General features: G+C 37.9%; 1 protein-coding gene and 1 long non-coding RNA gene across 4 annotated transcripts in view; both read left to right on the top strand.

Moving 5' to 3' along the window:
• The first annotated feature begins 11,241 nt into the window (after positions 1-11,241).
• Positions 11,242-12,688, top strand: LOC110011409. Of its 3 annotated transcripts, none has more exons than XR_002286411.1 (5): positions 11,242-11,285; positions 11,395-11,807; positions 11,922-11,988; positions 12,324-12,525; positions 12,618-12,688. It is a non-coding gene; the product is annotated as an uncharacterized LOC110011409 (long non-coding RNA). The 3 variants fall into 3 exon arrangements; XR_002286412.1 differs by having other exon boundaries at positions 12,324-12,391; positions 12,474-12,685; XR_002286410.1 differs by having other exon boundaries at positions 12,324-12,685.
• Positions 12,689-13,919: 1,231 nt separating this feature from the next.
• LOC105179891 (lysine-specific demethylase JMJ705-like) overlaps positions 13,920-14,444 on the top strand; it is a 4,611-nt gene continuing 4,086 nt past the window's right edge. Inside the window, exon 1 of the transcript XR_002286409.1 lies at positions 13,920-14,071. The gene's annotated coding sequence lies outside the window, so the exon portion shown is untranslated. The remainder of the gene's footprint in view (positions 14,072-14,444) is intronic.

Genomic DNA, 14,444 nt, shown 5'->3' with positions numbered 1-14,444 from the left:
TTCTTTTTATACTAACTTGTAGTTATTATTACGCTTAGCAAATTTACAACACAAATACTTGGGTCTAGACCTACGTTTGGGTCAAGTTTTGTCGAATTCTGAGAACGTTCAAAATTTATCTGTTTTGCATAGTTTTATTAAAGCAAATTTATTTTTCTTTTATACTAACTTGTAGGTATTATTACACGTAGCAAATTTACCACGCAAATGCTTGGGTCTAGACCAACGTTTGGGTCAAGTTTCGTCGAATTTTGAGAACGTTTAAAATTTAGCTGTTTTGCACGATTTTATTAAAGCAAGTTTGTTTCTTTTTTATACTAACTTGTAGTTATTATTACGCTTAGCAAATTTTTAACACAAATTCTTGGGTTTAGACCAACGGTTGGGTCAAGTTTCGTCGAATTCTGATAACGTTCAAAATTTAGCTGTTTTGCACGGTTTTATTAAAGCAAGTTTGTTTCCCTTGTATACTAACTTGTAGTTATTATTACGCTTAGCAAATTTACAACACAAATGCTTGGGTCTAGACCTACGGTTGGGTCAAGTTTCGTCGAATTTTGAGAATATTCAAATTTAGCTGTTTTGTACGGTTTTATTAAAGCAAATTTATTTCCCTTTTATACTGACTTGTAGGTATTATTACTTTTAGCAAATTTATCACACAATGTGCAGTTAGCTAAGGGTTTTCTTGAAGCGGCACAAATTCTGGTCAGCTCGAACAGACAGGATGACTTGTTCTTATACCTAGAGCATTGCTGTCGAATGGTTTTGGACAAGGCGGCGAAGCTAGAGGAAATCATACTTCGTTAGAGAGCTAAAATGGAGTGGATGAAGGGGGGTGACCAATGCTCCAAATTTTTTTTTCACAAGATTGCGCAACGAAGGACAGCAAGGAGAATCTTGAAAATTAACGATGAACATGGAGTCACCCATATGGAGCAACAGGCGGTGGTAAATGATTTTATCTCCTTCTTCTAGAACCTGCTAGGAGGAGAGAGACGACGGGATGTGGTTCATCTCCGGTTCCTTAGACCATGGGCATGACATTTGCTGACAGACGACGAGGCCAACTCTATCTTATTGCCTTTCACCCCGGTTGATGTTAAACAGGCAGTGTTTGATATTGCTGAGGATAAAGCGTCGGGGCCCGATAGGTACTCATCAAGTTTCTTTAAAGCGGCATGGCGGATTGTGGGACAGGAGGTAACGGAAGCAGTGTTGGATTTCTTTAATACTGGGAGGCTCTTGAAACAAATCAACACCACTTTACTGGCAGTTATACCGAAGGTTCACTCCCCAATGTCCATAAGTGATTTTTGACCCATTTCTTGTTGTAATGTGCTTTATAAGATTATCGCCAAACTCATTGTCCAACTATTGAGTGTGGTTTTGGACAAACTCATTAGCCCCTGCCAAACGGCGTTTGTGCCTGACAGAAGTATCAGTGATAATATCATGCTAGCCTAGGAATTCTTTTCGAGATACAACCAGACAGGCCTTCCTCCCAGATGTGCGCTAAAAGTGGATATTAGAAAGGCGTATAATACGATTGAGTGGGACTTTTTGTCTATTGTTCTTGAGCTATTTGGTTTCCCGAACATATTTACCAGGTGGATTGAGGAATGTGTCACTACAGCATCTTTCTCAGTCGGGCTCAATGGAAAGCCCCATGGATTCTTCACGGGAGCCAGAGGGATACGACAGGGGGATCCTCTTTCACTGTACTTATTTGTGCTCATCATGGAGGTGCTACACTTGGGTTTTCTCCAATTGATTGATCAAGAAGGCCCTTTTACGTTTCACTGGAAATGCAAAGCATCGCGTGCGTTCCAGCTTGGGTTCGCTGACGACCTACTATTGTTAAGCAAGGCTGACATTACATCCATCGGAGTTTTCAAAATGGGACTTGATCGATTTGCTGGATGGTCAGGGCTGAAGCTGAACGTCCAAAAGAGTCATCTTATCATCTCAGGGTCAACACAGGGATTGAGAGAAGATATGCTGACTTTACTTGTGTTCCAGGAAGGGCAACTACCGATGAGGTACCTTAGTCTTCCTCTCCTATTTTCTAAATTGTCTTTTTCGGATTGCCAACTGTTATTGACAAAAATTGACCAACGTGTTGCCTGGTGGGAGGGGCTTGCACTTTCATATGCTGGAAGAGTGAAAATTCTAAAATCTGTGCTCACATCACTTAGTGTTTATTGGGCCTTGCATTCATTTTGCCGAAGAAAATCACTAAAGAAATTGAGAAAAGACTACGAGCTTTCTTATGGAAAGGAACGGGGAACAGTGGATACGCAAAGGTAGCATGGAATGATGTGTGTCGGCCTGTTGAGGAGGGAGGCTAAGGAATCAGGGATGTTGCTACATTAAATCAGGCATTAATGAGCAAGAAACTCTGTGATGTAATCCGATGCGAGAGGACATCAATTTGGGTGGACTGGTTGTACGCTAATCGGTTACAAAACACCTATGTTTGGACAGTACGGGATGATAGGGGTTCATGGGGTTGGAGGAAATTGCTACGTCTTCGAAGTTACATTCGCCCAGTGGTGGATTACTGTATTGGAGATGGAACGAGTTTCTATATATGGCAGGATCCATAGCACCCTCTTGGGCCACTTATTGATAGATTCCCACACGCTCCGAACCTATTGGGACTGGATTTGTCGACCAAGCTTAGCTCGATCATTTTGGAGGTGAATTGCGATGGCCCACTATCACGGATTTCGAGTGCCTCGAAATAACTCATGTACTACCTCCAATCCATGGAGAAGCAGACAGTATTATTTGGAGAGTGGACGGTGGACAACCCTCAACTAAGGCCCTTACTAGATTATTTGATCCACCAGGGACGAAAGTAGACTGGGCTTCACTACTTTTGGGCTCCTGTAAGATCCCTCGTCACCTCTTCATTTTGTGGATGGCGATTCTTGGCAAACTCCCAACGACGGGCAAACCATGGCTATCTCATCTTGGTGATTGTGTCTTGTGTGATGGGGCAATGGAGAATCATACTCACCTTTTCTTCCAATGTTGATATAGTAGACGGTGCCTTTCCGAGATCCGCAAATTGGTTCGATTCCCATGGCCAAATCGAGATTGGGCAAATGACATTGATTGGGCAGCACGAAAATGGAGGGGCAAGCACATTGTCAAACTTGCTTATAGAGCATTGCTAGTTTCTTGTGTTTACTATATTTGGAGGGAGAGGAATCTAAGACGATTCGAGCATCAACAAAGAACAGCGACCACTTTGGCCTCCTTGATTGTTAATGATGTAAAGCAGAGGATACTTAGTATTAATCTAGCTTACTCGGTTAGCACATGTGCCTTATACAGACTATGGCGTATCCCATGGTTTGTCACAGGAGAGACCAACTCATGAACACAGTGTTGTACTATTTTTATTTAGTTAATGAAATTTATATTTACCCTAAAAAAAATATATTTTCATAAATATGACTAAAGAGTGATCATAACTCACAATCATATGAATCAATCCATTGACCTCTAAAATAAATAACAATAGCAATATTGTTTTGCTATGCCATATTTTCACAACAAAATAAAATATATATATATATAAAAACTTGAGTTAATAACATTTATAACAAAAACATATATAAAAACTTGAGTTAATAACATTTATAACAAAAACAACCAAATGTATAAATATAAAAAAAATTTAGTGAAAGGAACTTACTAGATTAGTTTTGATTATAAAAATTCTCGATTGAAAATGTCAAATAAAATAAAATAAAATTTTGGGTCAAATGCACTTTCCACACCTAAAAATATATATTGAACTTGTAATTTTATTATTTTATGAGTGATGATATGCTATATTTTAAATATTTGTGCATGTAATTTAATATAAAAATATATAAGTTATATAATATTTTATTATTTTTTATAAGTGATGTGTTTGCAAACCAGTTGGGGAAAGGGGCCAAGGAATTAAAGATATTGGTATTCTCAACCGAGCCCTAATGACAATGAAACTGTGTAATGTCATTAGATGTGATCGAACGTCTATTTGGGTTGAGTGGCTACAGCTCGGATGACTACGAAATAATTCCATTTGGACAGTTGACGAGAAGGGAAGATCGTGGGGTTGGAGAAAGCTGCTTCGTCTATGCAGACTTATCCAATCAATGGTGGAGTTTCATATTGGTGATGGTAGGACCTTCTATCTTTGGAAGGATCCATGGCATCACCTTGGACCCCTGATCACTAGATTTCCAAAAGGACCGAGATTACTTGGGCTAGACGATTCCACCAAGCTCCATACGGTTATTGATGAGAGCCAATGGCACTGGCCCCTCATCACATATTTGAAATGCCTTCAGATTATCTATACATTACCCTAGATTCATGAAGGAGATGATAGAATCATTTGGCGTTTTCTGGATGGGCGACTCACCGCCCAAGCTCTGTACCGACTTATCAGCCCAACTGGACCGAAAGTAGACTGGTCTTCACTACTTTCGGGTTCGTTGAAGATTCCACGGCATACTTTTATCTTATGAATGGCTATTTAGGAAAAATTGCCAACGACGGACAAACCATGGCTCACACACATGGGAGGATGTATACTCTGTGATGAGGATGCAGTTGAGACACATTCTCATTTATTCTTCCAATGCCGCTTCAACAGAAGATGCCTTTCAGCAATACAAGAAATTATTCGATTCGCCTAGCCCAATCGAGCATGGGCAACAGATGTGGAATGGGCAGCGAGAAAATGGAGAGGGAAGGATATCATGAATGCTGCATACCGAGCGTTCCTTGGATCATTCGTTTACCACTTATGGCGTGAAAGAAACTGCAGACGGTTCCAACAAACTGATCATACGGCAAATGTATTGGCTTCTTTCATTATCGACGATGTTAGGCAGAGATTTTTGAGTATTAATCTCTCTAGTTCCATTAGTACATGTGCTCTCTACAAACTATGGCGTATCCCTTGGCCTGTCGAGGGATAACCAATTCACTGTTGTACTGTACTATTTCTACATAATGAAACTTACCTTTACCTCACTGTTGTACTGTACTATTTCTACATAATGAAACTTACCTTTACCCAAAAAAAATATTTTATGAGTGATAACGGATTCTTCTTAAGCTTATCATACAATATTGCTGTTTCTTGGCAAGGTTCTTATAGTATGGGGCTATATAATTCAGACTGCTATATTTTAAATATTTATGCATGTAATTTAATATAAAAATTATAAGTTATATAATATACTTTTTTATAAAATTAAATTGAGCTTGTAAATAATTTTCTTTGTAAAACATATTTTCATATTGAACTTGTAAACATTTTTTTATGTATTATATAATTTATATGAAGCTATACATTTTGAATATTATTGTTTAAATAAAAATTTTAGTAAAAATTTTAAAATTACTAAAATTAGTTTTGAGAGAGATTTTTTAATTAAATATACATAGGAAGTGAAACAAAAAATATAAAAATATGTTAAAAGGGTGTTTTGTTCTGTCAACACTAAATTATTTTGGGCAAATTGCAATTTTCGTCCAGTTTCTTAGGGGTTGTGGCATTTTCAGTCCAGGTCTTTATCAAAATAGTATTGTGGAACAATAATTAAAAAAATTTGACAATTTTAGGACAAATTACCCTAAATCAGCCGGAATTGTGCACGAGGGAGGCACGTGAGCTTTTGAAAATTGGGGGAAGCTGACGTGGCCGGTTAAATGGATTAGGTGTAAAAAAAAAAAGCAGACAACATGACGTGGCAAGCTGACGTGGAAAAAAAGGCCACGTCAGCTTGCCAACGTGGACATTGTTGGAGGGAAAACAGACAGCACGTCTTTAGCACGTGCTGTCGTCTTCTCACCTGTTTTACAGAATAGGGTAAAGAAAAAGGGGTAAAAATCCCTAGCCAAATCCCTAACTGTAAAGAAAGAAAAAGAGCGAAAGAAAAGGAAATTACTGAACTCTAGCACGAAGGAAAAGGAAATTTTACTGCGGTAATCGAATGTGGGAAGATGGTCGTCATTCGCGCAGACAGGCATTTGAATATGCCACCGCCTGCTTATCGTAAGTGGTTCCTTCATTTTTTTTTGTTATTTAGCTTGCATTGTGCTTAGTGCTCTTAGAATAGTATTTAAAGGAAATGAATTTGCTATTGTGAAAAGGGGAAACATGGTCCCCATGAAGATGACTGTTCTTTGTTGTTTTGTGTGTGTGTCTGTTTTTTTTTTTTTGTATTGCTATTTTGTAAAGTGGAAACGCGGTCCCCCATGAAATTGCTATCATAATATTATAATGTTGGTGTTGGTATGGTGTGTTGTTATTGCTATGTTGCTTAGGTTTCTTTTTTTTTTATGCTCTTTTACAGACCCTGAGACAGAATCCATAACTGTAGCTGTTTTCTATGGGGGTGAACTTAGAAACATGCTTGTTGCAGCTTGCATTGGTGGAAAAGTACAGAAATTTGATTATGTCAATGTGACTCATATGAACAGGCAAAACCTTGAACTTTTTGCTGAAAAATGTGGGGTTTCTGGGGAAGGAATAAGGTTTTACATAATAAAAAATGGTGGCTTTAAACTATTGTTCAGTGATGAAGATATACTAGAACAAGCTTTAGATCACATGAAAGTTAGCGAATTTATGGTATATATTGAACATACGCCTCCACAACCTAATGAGGTTGCTGTTGAAACTGGTACAGTGAGGGGGAAAAAGGGTCAAACAAAGGCAAAGGGGAAGGGGAAGAAAAAGGGGAAGGGGAAGGTGATGGATAAGGAGAAGGGGAAGACTAAAGTAGTGGAGGATGATGACATAGTATTTTTGGGAGTTGTAGGAGGAAGAAATGACATGAATGCTGAAACAGGGGGTTTGGAGGATGATGAGATTAACAATGAAACTGAGGCAGGGGGTGTGGGTATATTTGAAGAAAATGTGGGTATTGCCAGTGGGTCAAATGATGCTGAGGAAGACAACTCTGAAAATACATCAATTGATATGGTGGCTAGTGAGAATGATCTCAATGAACATAGACAGTCAGATGATGAGGAGAAAGGGCCTAATTTTGTTGCATTCAATCCAGATCTAATGTATGATCCTGCACTTGAGTTGGGAATGATTTTTAGTTCTAAGAAAGAGTTCAAAAAAGCAGTGCAATCACATGCAATAAAAAGTAAGAGAACTGTCAAGTTCACTAAGAATGATTCCTTCAGGATGTATGCTGTGTGTTCTGGGGAGGGATGTGAATGGAAAATACATGCAACAAAGTTGAAGAATGAACAAACTTTCCAAGTTAATTTGTACAAGGATGAGCACACATGCCCACAAGTTTTTAAAGTAAAAAATGTGAAAACTAGTTGGCTAAGTGAAAGATATCTTCAGGACTTCAAGTCTGATCCAAAAAGATGTGTAAAGGGGTGGAGGGTAGACATCATGAATGAGCTTAGATGTCATGTGTCTAGAGATCAAGCGTACAGGGCCAAGAGAGAAGCTTTAAAGAAACTGGAAGGAAGTCCGGAGTATCAATTCACAAAATTATGGGATTATGCAGAGGAGCTTAGGAAAACAAACTCTGGTTCAACTGTCATATTGGGGACTAATGATGAAAATGGGCAGAACAGATTTGAAAAGTTCTATGTTTGTTTCAGTGCTTTGAAACAGGGATTTTTGGGAGGTTGTAGGCCTGTTATTTGTGTAGATGGTTGTCACTTGAAGGGACCTCATAAGGGAATATTGCTAACTGCTGTGGGGGTGGACCCGAATAATAACTTGTACCCCATTGCATATGCTGTAGTCCAGAGGGAGTCTACAGACACATGGGAATGGTTTTTAACGGTGCTGAAACAGGATGTATGTATTCAGAGGGACAGTGAATACACTTTTATGTCAGACAAACAGAAAGGACTCATACAGGCTTTTCAAAGTGTCTTTCCTAATGCTGCACACAGGTTTTGTGTAAGACATTTACACAATAATTTCAAGAATGCAGATTTTAGGGGTCTTGCATATAAAAATGCAATGTGGAAGGCAGCAAGAGCAAGCACAGTGGGGGAATTTAAACTAAGAATGGAAGAAATAAAGAAGCTAGATGAGAAAGTTTTTGATTGGTTGAATGAGAAGCCCCCAAGTGGTGGAGTAAGTCACATTTTACTGAATTGCCAAAATGTGATATGTTACTTAATAATTATTGTGAAAGCTTCAATGCAAACATAATGGATGCAAGAGATAAGCCTATTCTTACAATGCTAGAATGGATAAGGGAATATCTAATGCGAAGATTGCAAGAAAACAGGGAAAAAGCATCCAAGAAGTGGAAAGGAACTTTGTGCCCCAAAATTAAAAAGTTGCTGCAGAAATATGTTGATAAAATTGGTGACTGCATCCCTATTAAGGCCAATGATAGACACTATCAAATTTCATGCTATGATGGGAGTCAGTTCTCAGTGGATTTGGAGAGGAGAACATGCACATGTAGATTGTGGCAGTTGTCAGGAATTCCTTGCAAGCATGCATGCAGTGCAATTTTTAATCAAAATTTGCAACCTGAAGATATGGTTCACCCTTACTACAATGTGGATACATACAAGTCAGTGTATGAACCTGCTATACTACCAATCAGTGGTGAAATGCTGTGGTCTGAGACAGGCTTCATTCCTCCATTGCCTCCAAACTTTGGCAGAGGTCCTGGAAGACCTGCTGGAGCAAGAAATAGAGAGCCTGATGAAGGTAAAGAAAAAGGTGAAAAGAAAAAGCAGAAGAAACAAATTAAACTCAAAAGGCAACATGTCAAACACCACTGCAAGATATGTGGTGAGGAGGGACATAATGCAAAGGGATGTGCCTTGTATAAGGACATGCAAGAACCTGGGCTTGATGAGTTTGAAATGAATACGTTGTTTTCAAAGGTACCTCAATATTTATACTACATTTACATAATATGTTGTATATAAATAAACTAATGTACTATTTTGTGTATTATTTTTTATTTTCAGGCAGGTGCATCATCCACAAGCACTACAAGGAAGAGGAAACATTCTGTCTATAAAGATCCAAATAGGGTATGCTCACTTGTTATGGGTGTTTAATCCTATTATACAAATTGAATAACAGTGTGTTCAATGATATTCAATTAGGTGGATATGTCTGCTAGTGATAGTAGAGTAAATGATCAACCACCAATTTTTACCTCCAATTGTGGAACAACATGAGTCAATGTATCATGATGTGGAGCCAGAAATACTGACAGAACCTGGTCCTACACCCACTCCACCATGTGTTCAAGGGCCTACGATGTACGAACAATTGCAGGTGGCCAACACAAATATATCCTTCCAACCCCAAGTGACATTGCAACCGAGACTTAACATCAGGGCACCTCCTCCAATGACTGGTACCAGTTTCATGCCCTCTTTTTCAAGCAGGCCATCAGATCCTATTTCCAAGACAATAGTGAAGGAGCATGGGAGAAAGTGGGTTGACATCTCTAAATGGCCTTCCCAAAGTTCTGAGGATCACGGGAAAAAGTAGTTTGTTGCACACTTGTAGTGGATTAATTTTTGTACACTTGCTTTTGTGAATCAGTTTTTGTGTTGTGGTGGTTAGTTTTTGTGGATAGTTTGTGGTGGTAGAAATGGAGTTAGATTATTAGTTTTTGTGGCTATTGTTTTTTGGTTGTGCAAGTGAAGTGAAATGTCATGAAGTCAAACACATTGCAATGTAAGCATTTTTGGCAGAAATTATGATTTCCAGAAATGATGAGTTTGCAGAAATTATGGTTCTGTTTTTTGTTTGTATTTTTTGCATTGTTTGCATTGTGCAAGTGAAGTGAAATATGCTGAAACAGGGGTATTTAAGTATTTTGTTTTTTATTGGCATTGTTGAAATTTTGGTTTGCAGAAATTTTGGATTGTGCAAGTGAAGTTTTGATTTGCAAAAAGTATGAGATTACAGTCCAGGGCATAAATTATGTTTGCAGAAATTTCATTACACATAACAAAATGGTTACATATGAATTTGTAATACAATCAATTGAAAGATGAGACTAAATACTAAATACAATACATTGAAACAGGGGAAAATTCCATTACACATAACCAAATGACTACATATGGATTTTGTGCTACAAGTACTTCAAAATAACCAAATACAATACATTCAAACACTTGCTAAACATAGTACAATATGAACTAAACCTAACCATCTTCTTCATCTTCTACACCCTACATTTTTCTTGTTGCTTCTTTGAACACAATCCAACACTCACCGCACATTATGTTATGCAAACAACCAACAAAACAACTATCAGTCTCCAAAGTCTTCCATGCCTGAAATTTAGTTTCAAAATTTCAGCTTCCATTTCACTCTTCTTGCGCAATAAACCTGGGATAATTGTACGTGCCCTTCTACACATTGGAGGGTCCTCCCAATCAAAAAAACCACACCCACCCATCTACAATCAGTTAAGAAAATAAGAAAAATATAATGAGGAGAAATTTCTGCAAAGTGGAGATGAACACAAAAGAAAAACAAACTTACATTGTAGTTTTTACATGAATGGAATCTCCTTCCAGGATTGATCTCAGTCCATGAGGTCCGAAGCACTGCCCTCTTTCCACAATAGCAATCGACGAGAGATGAAACACTGCTCATCTTCAATTCCTTGCTCAATTTCTCCTTAAATCGTGGCTTGGCTTGGGAGCGAATTTTTCTAGCAAAGATTGGGAGCGGATGGGGTTAGCTGTCAATTTTGTTTGCAAAAGAAAACTTGCGATTTTTAACTATGGGCAAGCTGACGTGGCTTTTTTTCCACGTCAGCGATGCCACGTCATGTCCCCCCCCCTTTCTTTTTACACATAAGCAGTTTCACCGGACACGTCAGCTTCCCCCAATTTTCAAAAGCTAACGTGCCTCCCTCGTGCACAATTCCGGCTGATCTAGGGTAATTTGTCCTAAAATTGCCAAATTTTTTTAATTATTGTTCCACAATACTATTTTGATAAAGACCTGGACTGAAAATGTCACAACCCCTAAGAAACTGGACGAAAATTGCAATTTGCCCAATTATTTTTTTATGGGGACTTTTGTTATAATAAACGTAATTCAGGGGTCAAAATGTATAATAAAAATTTTATAATTTTGTAAAAGGTTTATTAGCGGTAAGATGGTCGCATGGTAAAACATATTTCAACTCTCTCCTCTTTCTCTCTCTCTCTCTAGGGTTTTGTTTTTCATCGATTGAACGAAAAATTCCCCAATTGGTCGTATCTATTCGATCGAAATGGTAAGCAAATGCGCGTTCCTGATTTCCAATTAGCTTATACGCTATTGTTGGCTTACCCATTTTGTATCTCGTGCTGTGATTTATCGAATGTTTTGGTTTAATTTTGTAGGAAAATGGAGGCGGAGATTTGGAGGCGAAAATTGAGATGTTGCTGAATGTGGAGAAGCAGATGAGGCAAGTGGGTGATGTTGCAGGTACGAGGAAGGCCGTCACACCTCTTGCAATTCTTCTTCTCACACCTCAAACAATACCCCTCATTTTCTCCCTCCAAGAAAGCCAAAGCCGGCGAAGGAGAGACGCCGCAGTTCCGTCCTCCCACCACCAAAATACCCTCACCCAACCCCACCATCAAACCATTTCCCTTCTCCTCTGTTCACTTCTTCGAGGAAAAAAGTTAAAGAAAGCAGGTGAAGTTCATGGTGGTATGGCCGACCCAAAGGTTCGAATGTGATGGTACGGCAGCACCCGCGGGAGAAGCAGCTGCGGATGTGGGTACAAATCCAAGGAAGGAAAACCCCGCTGGTAAAAACCCTTAAACCACCGTTTTCTCCCCATCATCAAACCCCACCGACACTCACATGGTGAAACCCTCTCACCTTCATTTCTTTTTTCTTGTGTTCATTCCTCACCCAAAAGAATAGAGTAAAGAAAACCAAGAAAAGCAGGGGGGAGAGACAGAGCGAGGAGGAGGCCTCAAATTATGGTATTACGAAATGTTACTCCTGTTTGAACAATCCTTCTTGGCCCAATATTTTCTCATTGTTCATATATTGATAGATAAAGAAGGAATACTGGAATACTCTCTGTTGATGTCCTAAGTTTGCTCTCACTTCCTTGCAAATACTTTCTCCCTCCATCTTACATGTCATCTTTATCTTGCTTTCTAGTGCTTCTTTCATTTAATTTTTGCTTTGACAATCCTAATGTGTTTAACTTGCTCTATATAATCAGTAATTTTCTTCTACTTAAAATTAGAAAAATGTTACTAAGGATTGTTGGAACAGTTTACATCTGAATTTGATGAATGTCTTCTTCTAGGTTTGGGATTACACTGGTTTTGGATATACAAGGTACAATGCCAGAGACATTAACAAAGAAATACTAGGGTAAGCACAATTCTGCAGCTGTCTCCTTCCGTGATGAAACCTGTAATGTTCACAGATAATCTTGTTTGTGGTTTTCATTTAGGTGTGTTGTGGAGAATAAAGTGCTTCATAGATCTTTATTATCATGCTTACAGGTACTTAAATGTTGGAAAATGTTTGTTTTTTACATATATAAGAAAGCTAATAATTACAATGTCATGCATGGTTATGCCTCTATTGGTAACAGCAAGGAATAATATTTGAGAGAATGAAGAGAAGAAATGAAAAGGCAAAAAAGAAAAACAAAAATGAAGAATGCAGTGTTCTATAGCGAAGTGTAAAAATAGGCGTAATTCGGATAGCAAAATATAATTTATCCTAAGCTTTTTATACTGTAATAATAACCAAAAAATTCATCAAACTCTTAGAATTTAAAATTATACAAATAGATAATTTTTTGTAACAATTAATTTTCAGAACCATGCTAGTTCTTTTTGAATGATGAATTCTATTACATGAAGTTTTAATGGAAGCCACTTTTTCTTTTATGATGTTTGGTCCCCTTGACCTGTCCAAATCCAATTTTCATCCCTCTTTATCTTCTAATTCAAGAACCAGCTTCAATTTCTGATGGTTTTAAGGGCCTTCACAATTTATCATTGTTGGTTATTACCACGAACAGTTCAGTCTCCTTTCCAAGTTGAATACATTCATCATCTATAACCATATTGTGAGTGACAGGCTGTTTCTGCTGTTTGAACAATCCTCAAATTAGGATTTTCTGTACAGTTTGGTCTTATGTAGACGTTATTCGTGATATTCCTGTATTTAGTCAGTTTGGGTAATATTGAAGCTGATGAGCTTCTGCTCAAATATTGTTTCATTTGGTAATTTACTGAGTTGTGCAGCTTTGTGAGTACATGTATCATGAATGATTATGCTACTCAAGATTGAATTATGATCAGCTACCCCCAAAACACATTCATTTTTTTTTTCTCGAAAAATATTCAACTTGTTAATAGATCTGAAACTTATGCGAACCCATTCATTAGTTCATTGGTAGTGCTAGCTATTCTTTTGAGTGGATGGGTGGGCTGGTCCTCGTCCTATGTTTATCTTTTTAATGTTGTTCAAGGGTTGAAGGAGTATAATATTTGGGCATGGAGATTGGGTGGTATTGAGTTAAGCACTAGTAGCACAATGACATTGGGAGGAGAATAAATCGAACATAAGTATTGTCAAAATCTTTTAGGTACCTTTGAGGACTTACCATGCTGGCGATCAATATAACAAAGATCTTTTAGGTACCTTTGAGGACTTACCATGCTGGCGATCAATATAACAAAGCACGACGGTCTTGTTTATATGAGTGTCACTTTTGGCTGTATTTGTGACTTTGTGTGTATGTAATGATTCATGTTGTTCTTAGTTGTATGATGCCCTTATAAGTTCATGATTGATGGTTGGTTAAGGCTTCGTCTTAACAACTACTTATCTTTTTAAGCAATGGATTGGTTGTTCATATATATATATATGTGTGTGTGTGTAGACATTTGCCACATCTAATGCATTTGTCAACGTCTTTGTGTTTCAATGTTTCTGGACCACATAGGTAACCAAGCTTGTACACTCGTTTAAGGAAGGTTCGGAGGAATGGTCCAAGAAGGCGGTAGAGCTTGAGGATTCATGAAGACTTTAGAAGTAAGTTCTATTTGTAATTTATTTATCCAACAATAGCGAATGATGCACAGTACACTAATTCCTCTTGTGAACATGCAGTTTGGTTGTGGAATTTCAAAATTATCTGTTTTTCTTATGTCTTCATGCATGCTGGATGAAGGTGTATGAGGTGGCAAAGACGTCTTTGAAAACAATGACAAAGAAACTAGAAAGTCTTTGCAAAGTGATAATGGTGGTTAAAAGTTGATCATTTTCTTGGCTTTCACTCTTCATTTCATCCATCAAGCATTCCTTTATATGTTTGCATTGTTATCTTGAGTTCTTGATATTTATCATCTACATTATGGGGTTGTGATTTTCTTTTTATCTATGGCATGTTTGTTCCTTTGATAAA

The sequence above is a fragment of the Sesamum indicum genome, unplaced genomic scaffold (genome assembly GCF_000512975.1).
Source record: "Sesamum indicum cultivar Zhongzhi No. 13 unplaced genomic scaffold, S_indicum_v1.0 scaffold00232, whole genome shotgun sequence".
NCBI classification, from domain to species: domain Eukaryota; kingdom Viridiplantae; phylum Streptophyta; class Magnoliopsida; order Lamiales; family Pedaliaceae; genus Sesamum; species Sesamum indicum.
Note: the sequence above shows the minus strand (reverse complement) of the source record. Positions and strands in the feature narration are given on the sequence as shown.